This window comes from Danio rerio, chromosome 10 (assembly GCF_052040795.2).
Source record: "Danio rerio strain M-AB ecotype USA chromosome 10, GRCz13ab, whole genome shotgun sequence".
NCBI classification, from domain to species: domain Eukaryota; kingdom Metazoa; phylum Chordata; class Actinopteri; order Cypriniformes; family Danionidae; genus Danio; species Danio rerio.
In genome coordinates, this window is record NC_141030.1 from 4,767,043 (window position 1) to 4,783,651 (window position 16,609).

At 36.3% G+C, this 16,609-nt stretch overlaps 2 long non-coding RNA genes across 5 annotated transcripts in view; both read right to left on the reverse strand.

Annotated features, from left to right (window-relative positions):
- LOC147834968 (uncharacterized) overlaps nt 1-16,609 on the reverse strand; it is a 722,499-nt gene that overhangs the window by 677,236 nt on the left and 28,654 nt on the right. The window lies entirely within an intron of this gene.
- On the reverse strand, nt 586-11,115 carry LOC147834973 (uncharacterized). 4 transcript variants are annotated; one of them, XR_015500720.1, is made up of 5 exons: nt 11,056-11,115; nt 10,629-10,661; nt 10,508-10,547; nt 6,591-6,683; nt 586-1,843 (listed from the first exon to the last, which is right to left on the reverse strand). It is a non-coding gene; the product is annotated as an uncharacterized LOC147834973 (long non-coding RNA). The 4 variants fall into 4 exon arrangements; XR_015500719.1 differs by lacking the exons at nt 586-1,843; nt 6,591-6,683 and adding an exon at nt 3,770-4,366; XR_015500718.1 differs by lacking the exon at nt 586-1,843 and having other exon boundaries at nt 6,557-6,683.

Here is a 16,609-nt window from a genome sequence, read left to right on the forward strand (position 1 = left end):
CACAGAACAAGTATTCAGTCAGCAAGCAGCCACTCAGCTTCCACTTCACCTACCATGATATTGTGCAATTGAGCTGCGACCTGGGGCAAAACTACCTAAAGAAATGATTTGCCCCTTGCCCATCACAGACCGCAAGGTGATGAATACATTACAAGAGGCATTACAACAAGAATTCATATTTCTCAACAGCTGCATCCAGCTTCTTCTTTGTGGACAGGAAGATAGGGTCTTCGGCTCTGTATAGATTACCAAAATCTCAACTCTTAGATTGTTCAAATGCCCTATCCTCTGGCCCTGGTGCCTGCTTTTCTGACAGAACTCTGCAGGGCTCATGTTTCTTCCATGCTGGGCCTGCAGAGTGCATATAACCTTGTTCGCATTAGGAAAGGGTGATGAACGGTAGATAGCTTCTTAAATCCTACTGGTCACTAAGGGTGCACTCACACTATGCTATCCGAACTGTGCCCAGGCCCATTTGCCGGATTGTTTGAGAAGTGTGAGTGCTCAGTGAGTGTTCAGTTAGCTGGCCCTGGCCCGGTTACAAGAGGAGTGCCAGAGCGCGGTTCACTTGAGCCCGAAACTAAAGACGAGACATTTAAGGGACTGTTTTATTTGGATTTATCAATCATTCTTACTGTTCAATAAACGTAAACTGTCGTAGATTATTGAAGACTCAAACCCCTCACTGCATGACAGCTGCACCTTTAGCAAACCTCCTAATACCTGCAGCACGATGACTTGATGATTGTTTATGAACGTCACAAGTGGGTGGCCAGTTTGGCGAAATATGACAGCGTGTCACTCCATAACAAACAACTAAAACTATATAATGATATAAAAAAATGTTTACTGTGCTGAGCGAGAGCGCTTCTTAAACTGAGCAGCGCATCATTGATGCCTTAAGCGTGGTCAGGCCAGAATGGAATATGAGTGCGGGCTGTCGGGGGAAATGAGAGGGTGGACAAGCGTGCTTTAGCTGGGTTCAAGGCAACTGTAAATAGTTCGCCCTAAAGTCGGCGTGCACATGACAGTTGATAGTATCGTACACCAGACGCACACATTCACTTGTTATTTAAAATAAAACTATTCAGATGGCTCTCTGTGGCATGGCAGAAATATGAACAATGTCCTGAGTCGTTGCTGGGAGCTGTGGAGAGCCATTGACTTGCAGCGCTGGTGTGTAGACCCTGATAGAACCCTATGTTTAGAATTCTGAAATGCACATCGCTCGGCGATGCGCTTCTAGTGTGGGACCTGCTTAAGTGTACCAGGTCATGCCATATGGACTGTCCAACTCTCCCTGTCCAATTGAATGGAGTGTTTAGTGACTTTTGCTTTTTCGAACAGTAGAATAGAATAGATTCAAGAGTTCACACTTAGCTAATGATTGATAGTAAAGATAGTTTGGCGTGCTGTCCCGGGACAGAGCCCTGAGCTTATAAGATCCTCGAGCCCTGGGCTCCCTCCCGTTGCAAGGCGAGAGGGGAGTTTGAGCTCAGGTAGATATCGATGACTCCCCCACTTGCTTGTTGTAGCCAAGTGTCAGATATGGATGCTGAAAGGTGTACTCAGAGTTTAGCTAATGTATTTTGATTAATTGTTTAGAGTGCTTGTTTTTGAACTGTGGGAGGAAACCGGAGGACCCCGGGAAAACCCACGCGACCACGGGGAGAACGAGCAAACTCCGCACAGAGATGCCATCTGGTTTGGAAAGGAATTAAACCAGGGGCATTCTTGCTGTGAGGCAACAGCGCTTATCTCCGGCCATTGTGTTGCCCGTTTGAACGGAGGGGTTGGGTGGGGGGGGGTTTCTTCAGGACGAAGATATTGAGATGAGAAAAGTCTGGTTATTTATAGTGAGTTAAGAATCGTCTGATAGGATAATCAGTCATTAGCTAAAGTTGGAACAGCTGTGAACAATCATAAGCACGTGATCCTCTCGAAATTTGTTTATAAATAAACTTCACATGGAATAGAATAGAATAAAATAGAATAGATTTGTATCACATTTTTCTTCATCTGTTCTGAAACAATGGCTATAACCCTGCTAATACCTTTAACCCAAACTTTCAAACTGATGACTGTATCCAGAGGTATGTGCCTTACTGTTTGCTTTCAAACATCATTGTATAGACTTCCAGCAGCACAAATAAAAATATATAAACCCTTGAACTGCAGTTTAGTGCTCTGCACAATAGAACTTCATCCTTGAGATCATCCATTCAAATCTGTACACTACCAAAATTGAACTAGATTTTGTTAGGAAAGCTTTTCCAGGTGGGAGAGTAAATCATCTTTAAACTCTTTATATATTTACACTAGGCTCTATAGTAAAGTCTGTTAGTTTCTTTCTGTTTGTTTTTTTTCCAGAAAGTTTGTTTTGATTGTTCATTTGAGTATTAGTAGACTGTCTGCTTAATATATGTTGATACTGCTCCTTCAACAGACATTTAAATGACTATCAGTAACTTTGCAAGTATGTCAACTTACACTAACTTTAACCCTGACAGTCTACTTATAATCTAATCAGAATTAGTTGGCATTTAGATGCAATGTAAATTAAATTCAACAAACGGACCACACAAAATAAAGTGTGACCTGTTTTCTTTCTATTTATTTCTTCTGCAGCATTCAGATGAAAGAAGCACCTGCCTATGCATTTTGGCTTTAACTTGACATATTATAATCGCACTCTTCTGCTGCTAGTTAGAGTGTAACTGGCAGTTGAATAATGGCAGAGGGAATCTACGATGAGAGTAAGTGAATAAATATTGGACCTCAAATTCCTCATTCAGCTACAGCAAGATATGGGCAAAGAATCTTCTGGGATCATTACTACTACATTATATTTGACAGTGCTAGTAGCACAGTGTCAATAACCAAAATAATTTAAACTCATACTTCCAATGCAGATAAATAATGCATAAGGACCAGTGTTACATTTGGAGGACAAAGGGGAAGGCTTACATGCCTAGGAACACCATCCCAACTGTAAAGTATGGGGGCGGCAGCATCATGTTGTGGGGCTGTTTGATGCAGGAGGGACTGTTCACAGCATAGATGGCATCATGAAGAAAGAACATTATGTAGAAATATTCCAGTAACATCTCAAGATATCAGCCAGGAAATTAAAACTTCCATTTTTTTTTCCAAAAGGCCAAAAATGGGTCTTCCAAACAGACCATGACCCTAAGCATACTGGCAAATTAGTTAAAATGTGCTTTAAGGACAAGAGAGAGAATTTTTTGGAGTGGCCATCACAAAGCCCAGACCTCAGCCCTAAAGAACATTTGTGGGCAGAGTTGAAAATGCTTGAGCGAGCAAGACAGCCAACAAATCTGACTCAGTTACACCAATTCTGTCAGGAAGAATGGGCAAAACCCCTTCAAACTATTGTGAGAAGCTTTTGGAAGGATACCCAAAACAGTAATACAGTTTAAAAGCAAAGCTTTTAAAAAAAAATACCAAAGAAATGTGTGTAAACATTTGACTGTCTAGAAATTATATGAAAAAAAAAAATCTCAAAAAAAATCTCTTATTATTCTGGCATTTAGCAAATGTAAATTATTTAGGTAATCCTAACAAACCTGAAATAGTAAACGTTTGGTATGATTTACCCTCAGACATTTGTTTTTAAATGGTTGTTCCTTTGTTTAAAGTGTATGTAAACTTCTGGTTTCAACTGTATGTATCATGATAACCTATTCAGAATTACCTTTAAATCTGTTTGTAAAAGCTTGATGCTATTTTATTTTTTGTATTTTTTATTGAAAGTTTTACTGAATAAGAAACGCGGGTTTTGACAGTGCAACAATAACAAAACAGTGGTTAAATATTGACTTAGTTTGAATGGTTTAGTGAATTATTCTTTAATTTGTGACTCATCTGATTTATAAACAGAAATATTGTTCGATATTAATGTATTAACGAGAAAAAAAAGTAGAAATTCCTGTCTGTGGTAAGAATATATAGTCTTATATTGATAGGCCAGATCTTTCTTACAGTAAATAACATAAAGTGCTTGACAGAAGAAAATCTTATTATCTCTTATTGAAGCTTATTAATTCTTATCTGTGTTTATGGCGGGAGTAAATCTGAATGTGTCTCTAGGATGTTCCGAAATATAATCTCACTGTTTGATGTTGGTTTCTGCGCGCGTGCTTGTGTATGATGTTCAGTGTGTGTGAGGCTATGACACCTGCAAATTTGTTTTTCCTATTAACTGTGTGTATAATCTCTTCCATGCCTCTGCCTGTCTTCAGACGTCAGCTCTTGTCCGGAATACCAACGAGTTCGGGACAGATGTTGCAGAGAGGAGATCACAGCTCATTAGCAATTCCAATCCACCTATTATTTTCAAGGTCACCTGATTTTTAAAAGGTAAAAATAAATTCTATTAACAACAAATTACAACATGTTTTAATCTAAAAGGCTGTGGTGTTGACAAGCACACCTAAAGTGGAAGGGAATCAGTCAGTCAAGTTTACATTATTCTGTAAATTGGTTTCACTCATGAAGATGCAATAAAGAGCCTCTATTATACATTAAAAATGGTCATATTTTGGTTTTAAGGGTCTCCAACAACAGCCTGATATGCATGCAAGGTCAAAAAACCCTTTCATTGTCTTATAATTTGCATTTATTTGACCTAATTATTCCAGCGACTCCCATAGGATTCGTTCAATGATTCATTTGTTCCCAAATTCCTTTTTAGCGCTATAAGCTAATCTGTGTTGATTGGACCGATGACAGCCTATTGTGACTGGTCGACAGCATCCAGCGCGAGACAGAGTGAAATGCCCACCACAGCTTATCAACAATCTTGAAGTAGTCAGAGTTCAAAGTGTATGTGTGAGCATACCTGCCATAGCTGTTTTTCCTGGGAGTCTCCCGTATTTAAGACCCATCCCCCGCCACCCTCCCGTTTTGTTATTTATCTCGGCAAAATGCCATAATTGCTCTATTCCTAACCATGACACACTTTCAGTATTAATGCACACAGCGGCAAAAGCTGAACTATTTTGATCACTGACTGCTGTTTACGTTAAGTTTTGTGTAGAAACAGCTGACGGTGGTCATAGCAACGACAAACAGCAGTTAATATGAGCTCACAAAACATTTAAATCAGTAAACAAAGCAGCACACGTCGTGTTTTCAACATGGCATTAGACGCAATATGAGAACATAAGGAGTTAACCAGATACACTACAAGCGATTACAAGTAACAAAACACAATTAAATACATAATTTGAAAGCAAGAAAAAACAAGGGGGCAACCATTTCAATCGCACGTACTTACACTTGTGAAATGGAGAAAGAAACTGGTCCATGAACTGTGTACTGTAAAGTTCCTGTCAAACTCTGACAAAGTCCTATACATAAATAGTCTTTTCTGACTTCCTTTAACAAACAAGTGACGAATCCCCTCTTGTAAGCGTGTAGATTCCAGAAGCACTCGTCAGAAAAATGTTGAGAACACAGCACAAGGCTTGGGCTATAATGCTGAGGTATTTTTGCAAAAATAAAGCTCAATCACTGACTCCTCATGTTTGAGGAAGCTTCATGTTTGGGTAGAGAAAATGACACTAACTTTCCCCTCACACTTCCAATAATATCCAGCTGAGCAGGGTGTCTACACAACTTGATTCATCTTGAAATATCGCTGTGTCTGACATCACGGGATGGGAAGTAACAAAGTATAAATACTTATTACTGTAATTAATTAGATTTTTCCAGTATCATTAATCAACTATTTATTTTTTTGATAACTTTTAATTTTACTCCTTACATTTTTACACAAATATATGTACGTTCAACTCCTTACATTTTAAATTGGTCTTGGTACTTTTGTTGTAATGCGTTTTATTGAGTGATCTATATTATTTCCTGTCATTGTGCAATTTGAACGGCTTTTTGATTTAGTCAATATTTTTTGTCATCGCGTGCTTTCGCGCTGCAGTGCGTGTCTTTAAACTTCTGAACACGCACTGTAAGTAGGCCAAGTTATTCAGCTTGCCATGTAAACATGACTGATGTCTTGATTGATGTCATGTTTATAGCAGGTAATAAGATATATAGTGCAGATACGGGCAGTCAAATGAGAAGTTTGGGGGCGTGGTTGATTTGATGGTCAAGCATTTGGTTGGAAGCTTGATTTCGTGGTTTCGCCTCTGGCTCCATCTGGTATATATATATATATATATTTTTTTTTTTTTTTCTTTAACCATATTTTAAAGAAAATAAAACTATAAAATTATGTGCAAATGTAAACTTGAGTCATACGTAAGTGGGTGAAAAATATTAGAAACTTTTGTATTTTCTTGTAAATTGTATTCTTCAACAATGATTTATATTTTAAGTGTTTTGTTTTGTGTATTTGTTGTTATCTGTCTTTGTTCAATTGTTTTTCTGTGTTACAAAGCATTCAATCAAATTTTTTGATGTGTTTTTTTTATACTTTTATGTTTGCCAAGTAACAAGTACCTTTTGATGTATCTGTCTTTTGATTTTCACTAATCTATAACTCTTGAAAAATAAAAGAATATTTGTAAACTGCAAGGATAAACATGACGTTTATGATTAAAGGATACTTTCATCCATCAAAAACAGTCTTTCTTATTCAGTGGGTTTGTTTTTGGGGAATCTATGCTTCGTTCACGTCTGAATTAAACAACATCTGGTGTCTGAAGGGCAAAAGGAACAGAAATAAAACAAAGTGAATGTGAGAACTGCATTTTGAAACTTTTGTATTTCAAAGATAAACATGAAGGTCAAACATGAAATTAGAGGTTAGGTTTGAATTGATAGACTGATTGATTGACGAGGCAGGTAGTAGTCCAAACTCTTACTGTCACATAAAAAAAGCTTTTTAGATAAAGAGGAAAACCACACTGATATTGAGAAAGGATTACAATATAGATATATTAGGGTTGTCAGTTTTTTGTGCCCTGATCCAATCCATGCCAATAAATACTGTCCCCATCCGATAATTGTTGGGTGCACTATGTCTCAATCTGATGTGCCAGATAAAAGTGTGAGAGAGAGAGAGAGAGAGAGAGAGAGAGAGAGAGAGAGAGAGAGAGAGAGAGAGAGAGAGTTAATTTTATTGCCATTTCAGCTTCTATGGCATGTCATGGCAAAAAAAAAATTAAAAAAAATAATAATAATAATAACAGATCAAGGTTACTACATTTTATAAATACCACCTTTTCAATAGTTATAAAAATGTCCTAATAATTCAAAGTCATTAACAGCAATAAATAATACACAAGGTAAAATACATAAATAAAAATAATAATAATAATAATAATAATAATAATAATAATAATAATAATAATAATATATAAGATAAAAATCCAAAAAAGTTTTTTTAAGTTTCCTTTTGATAAAAATTTTACAATTATAGAAGGATTCACATTTAAAAAAAAAAATTTGAAGTCTCTCCAGATAAAAATTGTTGTATGATAACATTAAAAATGGGGCATTCCACAAGAATATGTTTAACAGTTTAGTTTTTGTTGCAATAAAGGCATTTTGGGGGTTCTTCTCCTTTGAGTAAATGTTTATGTGTAAGTCTCGTGTGTCCAATGCGGCATCTTATATACACAATCTCATCGTGTCTTGACTTAAAAAATTAATTAGATTTTTTTTCCTATTTCTTGCTGAATTTCAAAAAGTTTATTTTCTGGGCACTGATCCCATTCTGTTTGCCTTTTTTTTTTTTTTTTTAAATAAAGCCTTTTATTAATGGCTTTAGATCAGAAGGTGGGATTTTACACTCCTTTAGCTTTCCTGCTAGGGCTGTTTTGGCGGCTTTGTCGGCTTGTTCATTTCCAAATAGTCCAGCATGTCCTGGGATCCAGCAAAAGACTATATTATAAAACTTTCTCTGCAGTTTGTTCACTTTCATAAAAATGTAAATAATAATAGGATGCCAGATAAAAGTAAACGTAAAAATAAACATAATTTTACGAGCCACAAACATGCATTTAAGTACCTTCATCTCCTTTATTTGCGCAGATCAACCCTTCTTAAAATTTTATTCCGTCCCCTGCTGAATGTCACCGACATGACAGCTGATGTAAAACACTATAGATTTTAGAACTAGGGCGCCGCCCTACATTGCTTCCATTGTATCTGTTCAGTGGAGGGAACGGAACCAACCCCGTGATGTCAGACACAGCGACATTACCAGATTGCGGCACCCTAGGTCTAAAATCTATAGTAAAGCATGCTGTTTTCTTTTAAATTGTTACATTAATCGAGCTTGTTTAATATATTTTTATTAAAGTGAAATCCAACGTACAAAATAATGTAAACTTGACTGAGTGCTTAATTTCCCCTTTAAGGGTAGCAAAATACGCTTTGCGCTCTGACGCATGGTCTAACAGGGCTGTGCTTTTTCTTTTAAATGAGTTATGGGTGTGTTTTGAGCTTAATCTGCATCAAACCAATTACAGTGTGATCGCCCATTCCCTTTAAGAGTCAGTTGCATCACGCCACGGCACACTTGCTATTTACATGGCGGACTTTGTAAGTGGAAAAACTGAACACTTCACTAGCGAGAAAACAGTTAAATAGACTATCTGGAAAATGTAGTTTGAAATGGCTGAGCGGTGGCATACTGCTTTTAAACACCCCAACACCCTGTGCCACAGTAGGTGGGATTGTAAATATGTCACGCTGCTTGTAATCCCCCAAAAACACAACATTGGTAGCTGAGAGAAAAGAACAGTTTAATAAGCATCTAACAAACAGCCTTCTCCATGAGAAGTGCCACCACTGTGTGTCATTACAGACACGAATGGTGCCACAGATGTGTGCAAACTCATAGATAAGACATGATGTGATGAGGTGGGCTTCTTGTTTGGGGTGTGACCCCCTAAGAGTCTTTAAAAACTCTCCACGAGCGATCGTGCAGGTGGTTCTTTGAAGATTTAATACTGAAAAAATCTCTGGGGGACCAAAAAAGGTTATTCTATTCCATAATTGTGAAAAACTATTTTTGGTTCTTCCTGATAGCTTCATTTTCACTTTTGTTTTGTAGTTCATTTTCAGATTTAACTTAATTTTTTAATTGGTTACTTATCAGGACATTTCAATTATTTATTTTTAATCCTTGTGCACTGTTCAAATATACTACTTTTTTGTTATGTTAGGGATGAAAACTGAATTTTCAGATAAATATTTTTGTTCACATTTTTAGCATAAATCTGTTAGTCAACCTCAGTACTGATCAAAACTTCTAAATGTTTTTAAAAAGTTACAGGAGTTTAACTCTTTAATTGCTTATTTCACAAATGATGCCACTGATTTTGGTAAAAAAAAAAAAAAAAAAAAGATGGATTTTCAACATAAAGAGTAATTGTGGACTGGATTTTTTGCAACTTTAACTTTTTTTTACATCACAGCCTTGGACATGTGAACAGTTAGTAACAACACTGGCTAAGATGCATTGTTAGATTTTTCTCTAATTTACTGTTGGTGGCTGTTTTTGCCCCATTGGCTTCCATTAAAACCACATTTGATTGTGCATGAATACACAGTCTTTGTTTTTATTTCCTCCATGTGGTTCTGAGAGCTCAGATGCATATTTTGACTTTCTCAAACACATCAAGGTAAGTGCACAAAGTTCACTCTCACACACTCACAGACACACTTTAATTTGCTGTTATACTCCATAAAAAATCCAGAAACTAAGCTTTTTTTGCACAGGCCTATCTAAAGGGTTAATGGTGCCAACTCATGATCAACTGTAAAAATGACAAATTTTACCTCTTCCCAAAACGGGCAACCATCAGAAATGCATGATTATACATTTGAAGTCAGAATTATTAGCCCACTTTTGGATTTACTTTTCTTTTTTTTAATATTTGCCAAATGATGTTTAACAGAGCAAGGAAATTTTCACAGTATGTCTGATAATTTTTTATTTTCTTCTGGAGAAATCTTCTTGTTTGTTTTATTTTGGCTAGAATAAAAGCAGTTTTTGATTTTTTTTTTTTTAAGCTCAAAATTATAAGCCCCTTTAGGCAATAATTTTTTTTTGATAGTCTAAAAAACAAACCATCGTTATACAATAACTTGCCTAATTACCCTAACCTTTCTAGTTAACCTAATTAACCTATTTAAGACTTTAAAAGTCACTTTAAGCTGAATAAAAGTTGAAAAATATCTAACCAATTATTATTTACTGTCATCATGGCAAAGATAAAATGAATCAGTTATAAGAGATGAGTTATTAAAACTACTATGTTCAGAAATGTGTTGTAAAAATCTCGTTGTTAAACAGAAATTAGGGACAAAAATAAACAAAGGGCTAATAATTCAGGGGGGCTAACAATTCTGACTTCAACTGTATATGTCAAGATTTATTTGGTAAAGTCAGTCTTTCTCTGGGAATGTGCTGCAACCTTTGAGAAAATGGCATTTATGTAATTTTTTATAAATATTTTTCTTAAATATTAGTCTATTGTAAACATACAAAAAAAAAGCAAGAACACCTCACCTGTTGTAAGTCAGTCTGGCCTTTGGGAATGTGCAGGAAGCTTTAAAATTATTGTAAATATTTGTTCTTTAACTCTTTGACTACCGTACATTTATGTATGGAAATACTGGTAATATCTCACCTTTAAAAAGTCAGTCTGCTCTCTGAGAACATCCTTTAAAATGAGATAAGTACATATAAATAAATTACTGTTAAAATTTCTCCAAAATATTTTATACTGGGGGTTATTTCAATATATTTAAAATGGGGTTATATTTTAAATGGGGATCCATTAAAATCTCTATTTAAAAAATACCTGTGGTAGAATATTCACAGAACTACAGTAGAAAAGTACTATTTTGTATACAAATATTGAGGTATTGCAAATTGAGGTATTGAGGTATTCCTAAAACAAACGTTACTAAGCTTTATAAATATGACCACCCTCCAGGTTTTAGCAAAGATCTAATTTGCTCTGTAAACATTTATACTAGGAGCTATACATTGACAATCAGCTCATATGTGTCATTTTACAATTTAAAACACAAATTTGAAGAAGCATTACTTACCAAACCTGACAGAACATTTAAAAATCTGGTGTAAAACATCCCATGTGTCTGACTTCTTCTGGTGTTTAACTGGCAGTTGGCAAACTGACTTGATGGTGCAAATTGTGCCACCTGCTGGATTGGAAGTATGGGGCACAATTTAAAGGACGCCGGTTCAGCATGTTTTTAAATTGAGTCGGCAAACACTCTATCTGCTTGTTAAGTGGTGACGTGTTGGTGACGTATGTAATACTGTTTCCGAGTTCAAGCCGCCACTCATTTGAGTTGAGAAATTATTCGTTTATGATCACTTTTTATTCATATCACACATTAAAGTTAGTTTTAGATGAAGTCATAGTGTACACAACAATCTCTGGGCTTGCTGCATCACAAATACCAAAATTTTACCAATTTATGAAAAAATTAATCACTTTCTGGCCATTGTATATTAGGTATGGATATATATATATATATATTGCGATTGGGATTTTCGAAAGTATTAAATAGCTTTGTAAACGTTTATTATTACCATTTCATGAGTCTCCCCATTCAGTTGAATAGAGCGCTTGGACCCGGAAGCCACTTCGCGTGACGTCACATTTAACAAGCTGATAGGGCATGCTGAGCAAGTGTTTCTTCACATACTGACAAACTTCTGGTGACCGGTTATTATGACTTTTTTCCATTTTATATGGTTCCCTTTACAGCATTGATGTTGTAATGTGATTAAAATACAATCAGTTAAATAAACTTTGCTTTCATTTAGTTGTTAAAGCATAAAACAAGACAAAAAGTAATTTACTCGCACGCACCCATCAGGATCGGCAGGCTAGCGCAGAAGCTCTATTGAATATACTGGGGTAAAATAAATGCTCATATTATTAAAACATGGCAGGGAAAATGTAATTTAATGCAGTGCTTCCTGTACAATCTGAGACCCACTTTATATCGGATATCACTCAGCCAGTGGAGATTGCTGGTATTTAAAGAAAACAGACCTTAAACGTGTCATTTTTGCAATGGATACAGTTCACCGGAAGCGATTAACCCAGGTTTACAGGCAAAATAAAAGCATACTTCAGCATTTGCCCTATTACAGACTAGTTATGTAAGACAGTAAAAACTTACCAGGTTAAGGTGAATTACCAACTTTGTTGTTTCAACATTCAAAATCATGTTAAACGAACTAAATACAAAATCATTTTTAACAATGTAGGGCAAAAACAGCCACCGATAGTAAATTAGGGAGAACAAATTAAAATCAATCAAAAGTATTGCATCAAAGGCAATGTTGTTTCACATGACCAAGACTGATAAAAAAAAAAATCCAGTTCACAATTATTTTTATATTGAAAATACATCATCATGTGTGTTTTATTTTCACCAAATCGGTGACATTATTTATGAATTTTGCAATATAAGAGTAAGCAATTAAGTAGTTTTGATCGAGACTGAGGTTAATTAACAGATTTATGCAAAAAAATAAAAATGAATTGATGCATTTTTACAGCAGTTTAATTTAGAGGATGTTTTTATCAGTAACATGACAAAAGGGTAGTAAATTTGCCCACAGTTTATCGTAAATTTCAAGGCTTAAAGGCTTTCAAGGCTTCTCTTAAAATATGTTTTGAAATAAGATCTGTCACCAAAAATCATTCCGCTAGCTGAAACAGAAAAAGTTATGGCCAAATTAAGACTCGAAATCACCCCAGAGTGGATGAAAACATCCCCAACAGTACATAAGGCTTGATACACCGCTCTAAGTAGATCATTGTCCTTGGTCCATATAAAATTGAGTTGTTAAATTGTTTTCTGTTATTCAGATCCATATAGTAGAAACAAATATAATAAAATGGATGTCAATGACTTTCCAACATTTTTCTAAATAACTTCTTTTTGGCCCAATCTCAGTTCTACATCTTAGCCCTTCCTCTAACCGCTACCCCTCGTTTTGCATGTTCCCGTGAAGGGGTAGGGTTGTCCCAATTCTCTTTAGCTTGGAAGTGTAGGGCTAAGGGGAAGGGGTAGACACCCCTCAAAAGGGAGAGTTTACAGGACCACACTGAAAACCAAGGGTAAAAAAAAAATCCCAGAATGCACCAGTCACAACAGCAGGATGGTAAGGAGATCCACAAATTAATATTTTTTGTCATTATTACAAATTTTTACAACAAACAAGCACATGTTTTAATACATTCATAACCACGTCCGAGTTTTACAGTCATGGTTCATAAAAAAAAAAAAACGCTAAAATAAAAACCGCTAAATTTCGCTAACTATAATCTATACTAATAACCCTTAAAGCAGTCCCGACCGCCTAGGTCGCCTCTATGGACACGCCGGCCCTGGCTGTCTGGACTCTGTATAGCTGGGTGGTTTTCGGTTTTGTTCTCTACCCCACTCGTTAGCAGGTTCGGGCGCGGCGGGTAGAAAACGGGGCGGGTCCGGCAGCGGGACAACAAATGCTGAATATAAGCGGGAGCTGTCGGGTTCGGGCTTAAACCTGGCGGGAGCGGGATTCAAAATTTTTTACAAGTTACAATCTTATATCATAATATCGTTGCCTTTAGTGATTTTTGAAGATAAATACCCAAACATAAAGCAACAGGAATAACTACAGCAGTCGTGATCATCTGATCCCATATAAAGCAAGAGATCGTGATGACATATGATGATGTGTGCAGTTGCTGTAGTCCTGTACCAATTCTTAGAGGTCAATTTTTAAGCCCTTCCCTTACACACTCGTTTTTAAGGGCGAAGGGGAAAGGGTAGGGGTTCAAAATTATAATTGAAGTTAAGCTTTTGTTTAAATGGAGAAATAAATAAACGGGTTTGAAATAAGTCTCTATTATAACCAGCGCCAGAGCAAGCTGAACTGCCGCTCTAGGCAGAGGACATTCACGCTGCCCTCAACCCCAATGTGAAAACGAAAGTGATCGGTTGTGAAGGTGTCGCCGATGCTGCTCTCTCTATTCTGCCGCCCTATGTGCGGAAATAACTGAGGACCTTCGGGTGTCGCAGACCTCTATTCTTCCGCCCTATGCGTGGATATAACTGAGGACACGCGGGTGCTGATGTAGGTGTCGCTGACGCTGCCCTCTCTATTCTGTCGCCTATGCGCGAGTATATCTGAGGACCCGGGTGGTGAGGGAGGTGTCGCGTACATAACTAAGGACGGGGGTGGTAAGGGGGGTGTTGAGGATGCCGCCCTCTCTATACTGCCGCCCCAGGCGGCCGCCTAGGTCGCCTCTATGGACGCGCCGGCACTGATTACAACTTATATCTATTACAATGTATATTTAAGTTGGAGCTGTATGAGAAAATTATAGAAGAACAGTGTGAGTCTCTGATCTAAAGGTCAGTTCTTTGAACTTTTTTTTTTCTTAAACGTTGTTTAAATGTTTTACAACCTCAATGTGTTATATTGAAACACTAATCTTTAGTTCTTAACTTTCTACATAAGCATACTGTTCATCATTTTGATAAATTAGCATGGCCCAAACTGACAGAAGACAGCTGGGTTGTTGTTAAATGTGATTGTTGAGTGTGTTGTGGTGGTCTAGCGTGATGCGTGGATGACATACAGTATCAGTGTTGTTTTGTGGATATGCTTGTTTGACTCCAGCGCAGCTGTTTTGTAATGCAGAGAACTCACATGTTCCCAAAAGACCTACGAGTTCTTGTTACTCTGTCTAAAATGACAGAGACGTTGTCAAAGGACCGCCGAGCCTTGTTGTCTGCCTTGGGGAGACATCTTATTGTGGGGAAAGACTGTCAAGTCTGTGGAAAGGAGTGGGAGCTAATTTGATATGTTCTGACAATTATTGTTCGCATAATCCCAATGTTCTCACTCCCCACCACTGCACTTCACTAGTAGTTCAAAGTGAAGATAAAATCAAAACTGACCCTCTTTTATGCACTTCCCCAGGCTTACAGTCCATAATTTATCACAGCGTGATATTGAAAATGTCTGCCTTTTATGAATCATTGGTAACAGCAATATAAAAACAGGTTTCACACATTCTGCTTTTGTGTCATGCATTGTAAAAATGTTTTAAGATATAAAACAAACATAACTGGAGTATATTCTACAAGAATATTTTTTGTCAGTCTTTAAACTTTAAAATTCACTTCAGCTCAAACTAAAACTAAACTCAAAACCATATATCGAAATAATTTATTATAATGAATAAATATATAAAAAGAAAAAGATAAACACGTAAACAATAAATTAATAAATACACTCATGCATCAAAAAATACTGCAATTTTTAGATGCTCCTGTTATATATATATATATATATACAGTTGAAGTCAGAATTATTAGCTCCCTTTTGATTTTGATTTTCTTTTTTAAATATTTCCCAAATGACGTTTAACAGAGCAATGACATTTTTACAGTATGTCTGATAATATTTTTTCTTCTGGAGAAAGTCTTATTTGTTTTATTTCGGCTAGAATAAAGCAGTTATTAATTTTTTTTTAAAACCATTTTTGGGACAAATTTATTAGCCCCTTTAAGCTAATTTTTTTTTCAATAGTCTACAGAACAAACCATCGTTATACAATAACTTGCCTAATTACCCTTACCTATATATAATTAACCTTAATTATATATGTATACCTCAAGAGTACCTAAAAAGTACAAAAAAGTTTCTCCTAAATTTTTTAGGTATTAATATATACTTTTGACGTACCAGTATGTACCCTTCAAGTACAAATGTGTACCTTTTGAAGAGGTACCACCCCAGTGAGAGATTGCATACCTTTATTTCTGAGAGTGTGGTGATTGTGACGGAGATTTGTCTTTCCACAAATCACTTGATAACACTCTCTACCCATTATCACATTCAATAAGTGGCCTAATCCATCATCTCATTTGGCATGTTTAGTGCATTAGTGTTTGGGATGCCACTTTGACACTGTAATTTGCCACACTGTAAGCCGCTCATTTGAGGACATTAACCCTGTGTTTCACTTTGACACAGGCATTTATAGCCCTCAAAGAGGGCATTTATAGGACACTTTTAAAAAACTTTTTGCATTCTGGTCATTTGTGTACATGATGGTCGCATTCTAAACACATTAAAAACTCTAACTTTTGAAAACAAGCTTCAAAACTCGGAATGTAAACTGCAAAAAAATGTGATCTTGTGAAATTGTTGAAAATTACGGACAGATTTACGAACAATAAAGTCAGCATTAAACACGTTCAGGGAGGTAATGGTCTAAAAAGGCATGGACACATCTGGTCTTTGTAGGAGTTTCAGACACCCATTTTATGGGTGGGAATGGGCATAACAGACATTTTAAAAGTGAGGGGATAGCTGAATGAGATCCAAAAGTTTACATTCATAATTATTAATCAATTCGAAATGATCTGTCTCTTAGAGTGAGGGGGACATATCACAATCTGCCTTGTGTTTCCTCTTCCTTTCGTTCTGTTGCTCTCCAGAGATCCTCCTATTTAATTGTTATCCCAATAATTTTTATATGGTTTATATATTGCTACACTATTTACTTACAGGTTAAGATAAATTCTATAATAAATACTAGTGTTTTTGAGTGTAAGGTAT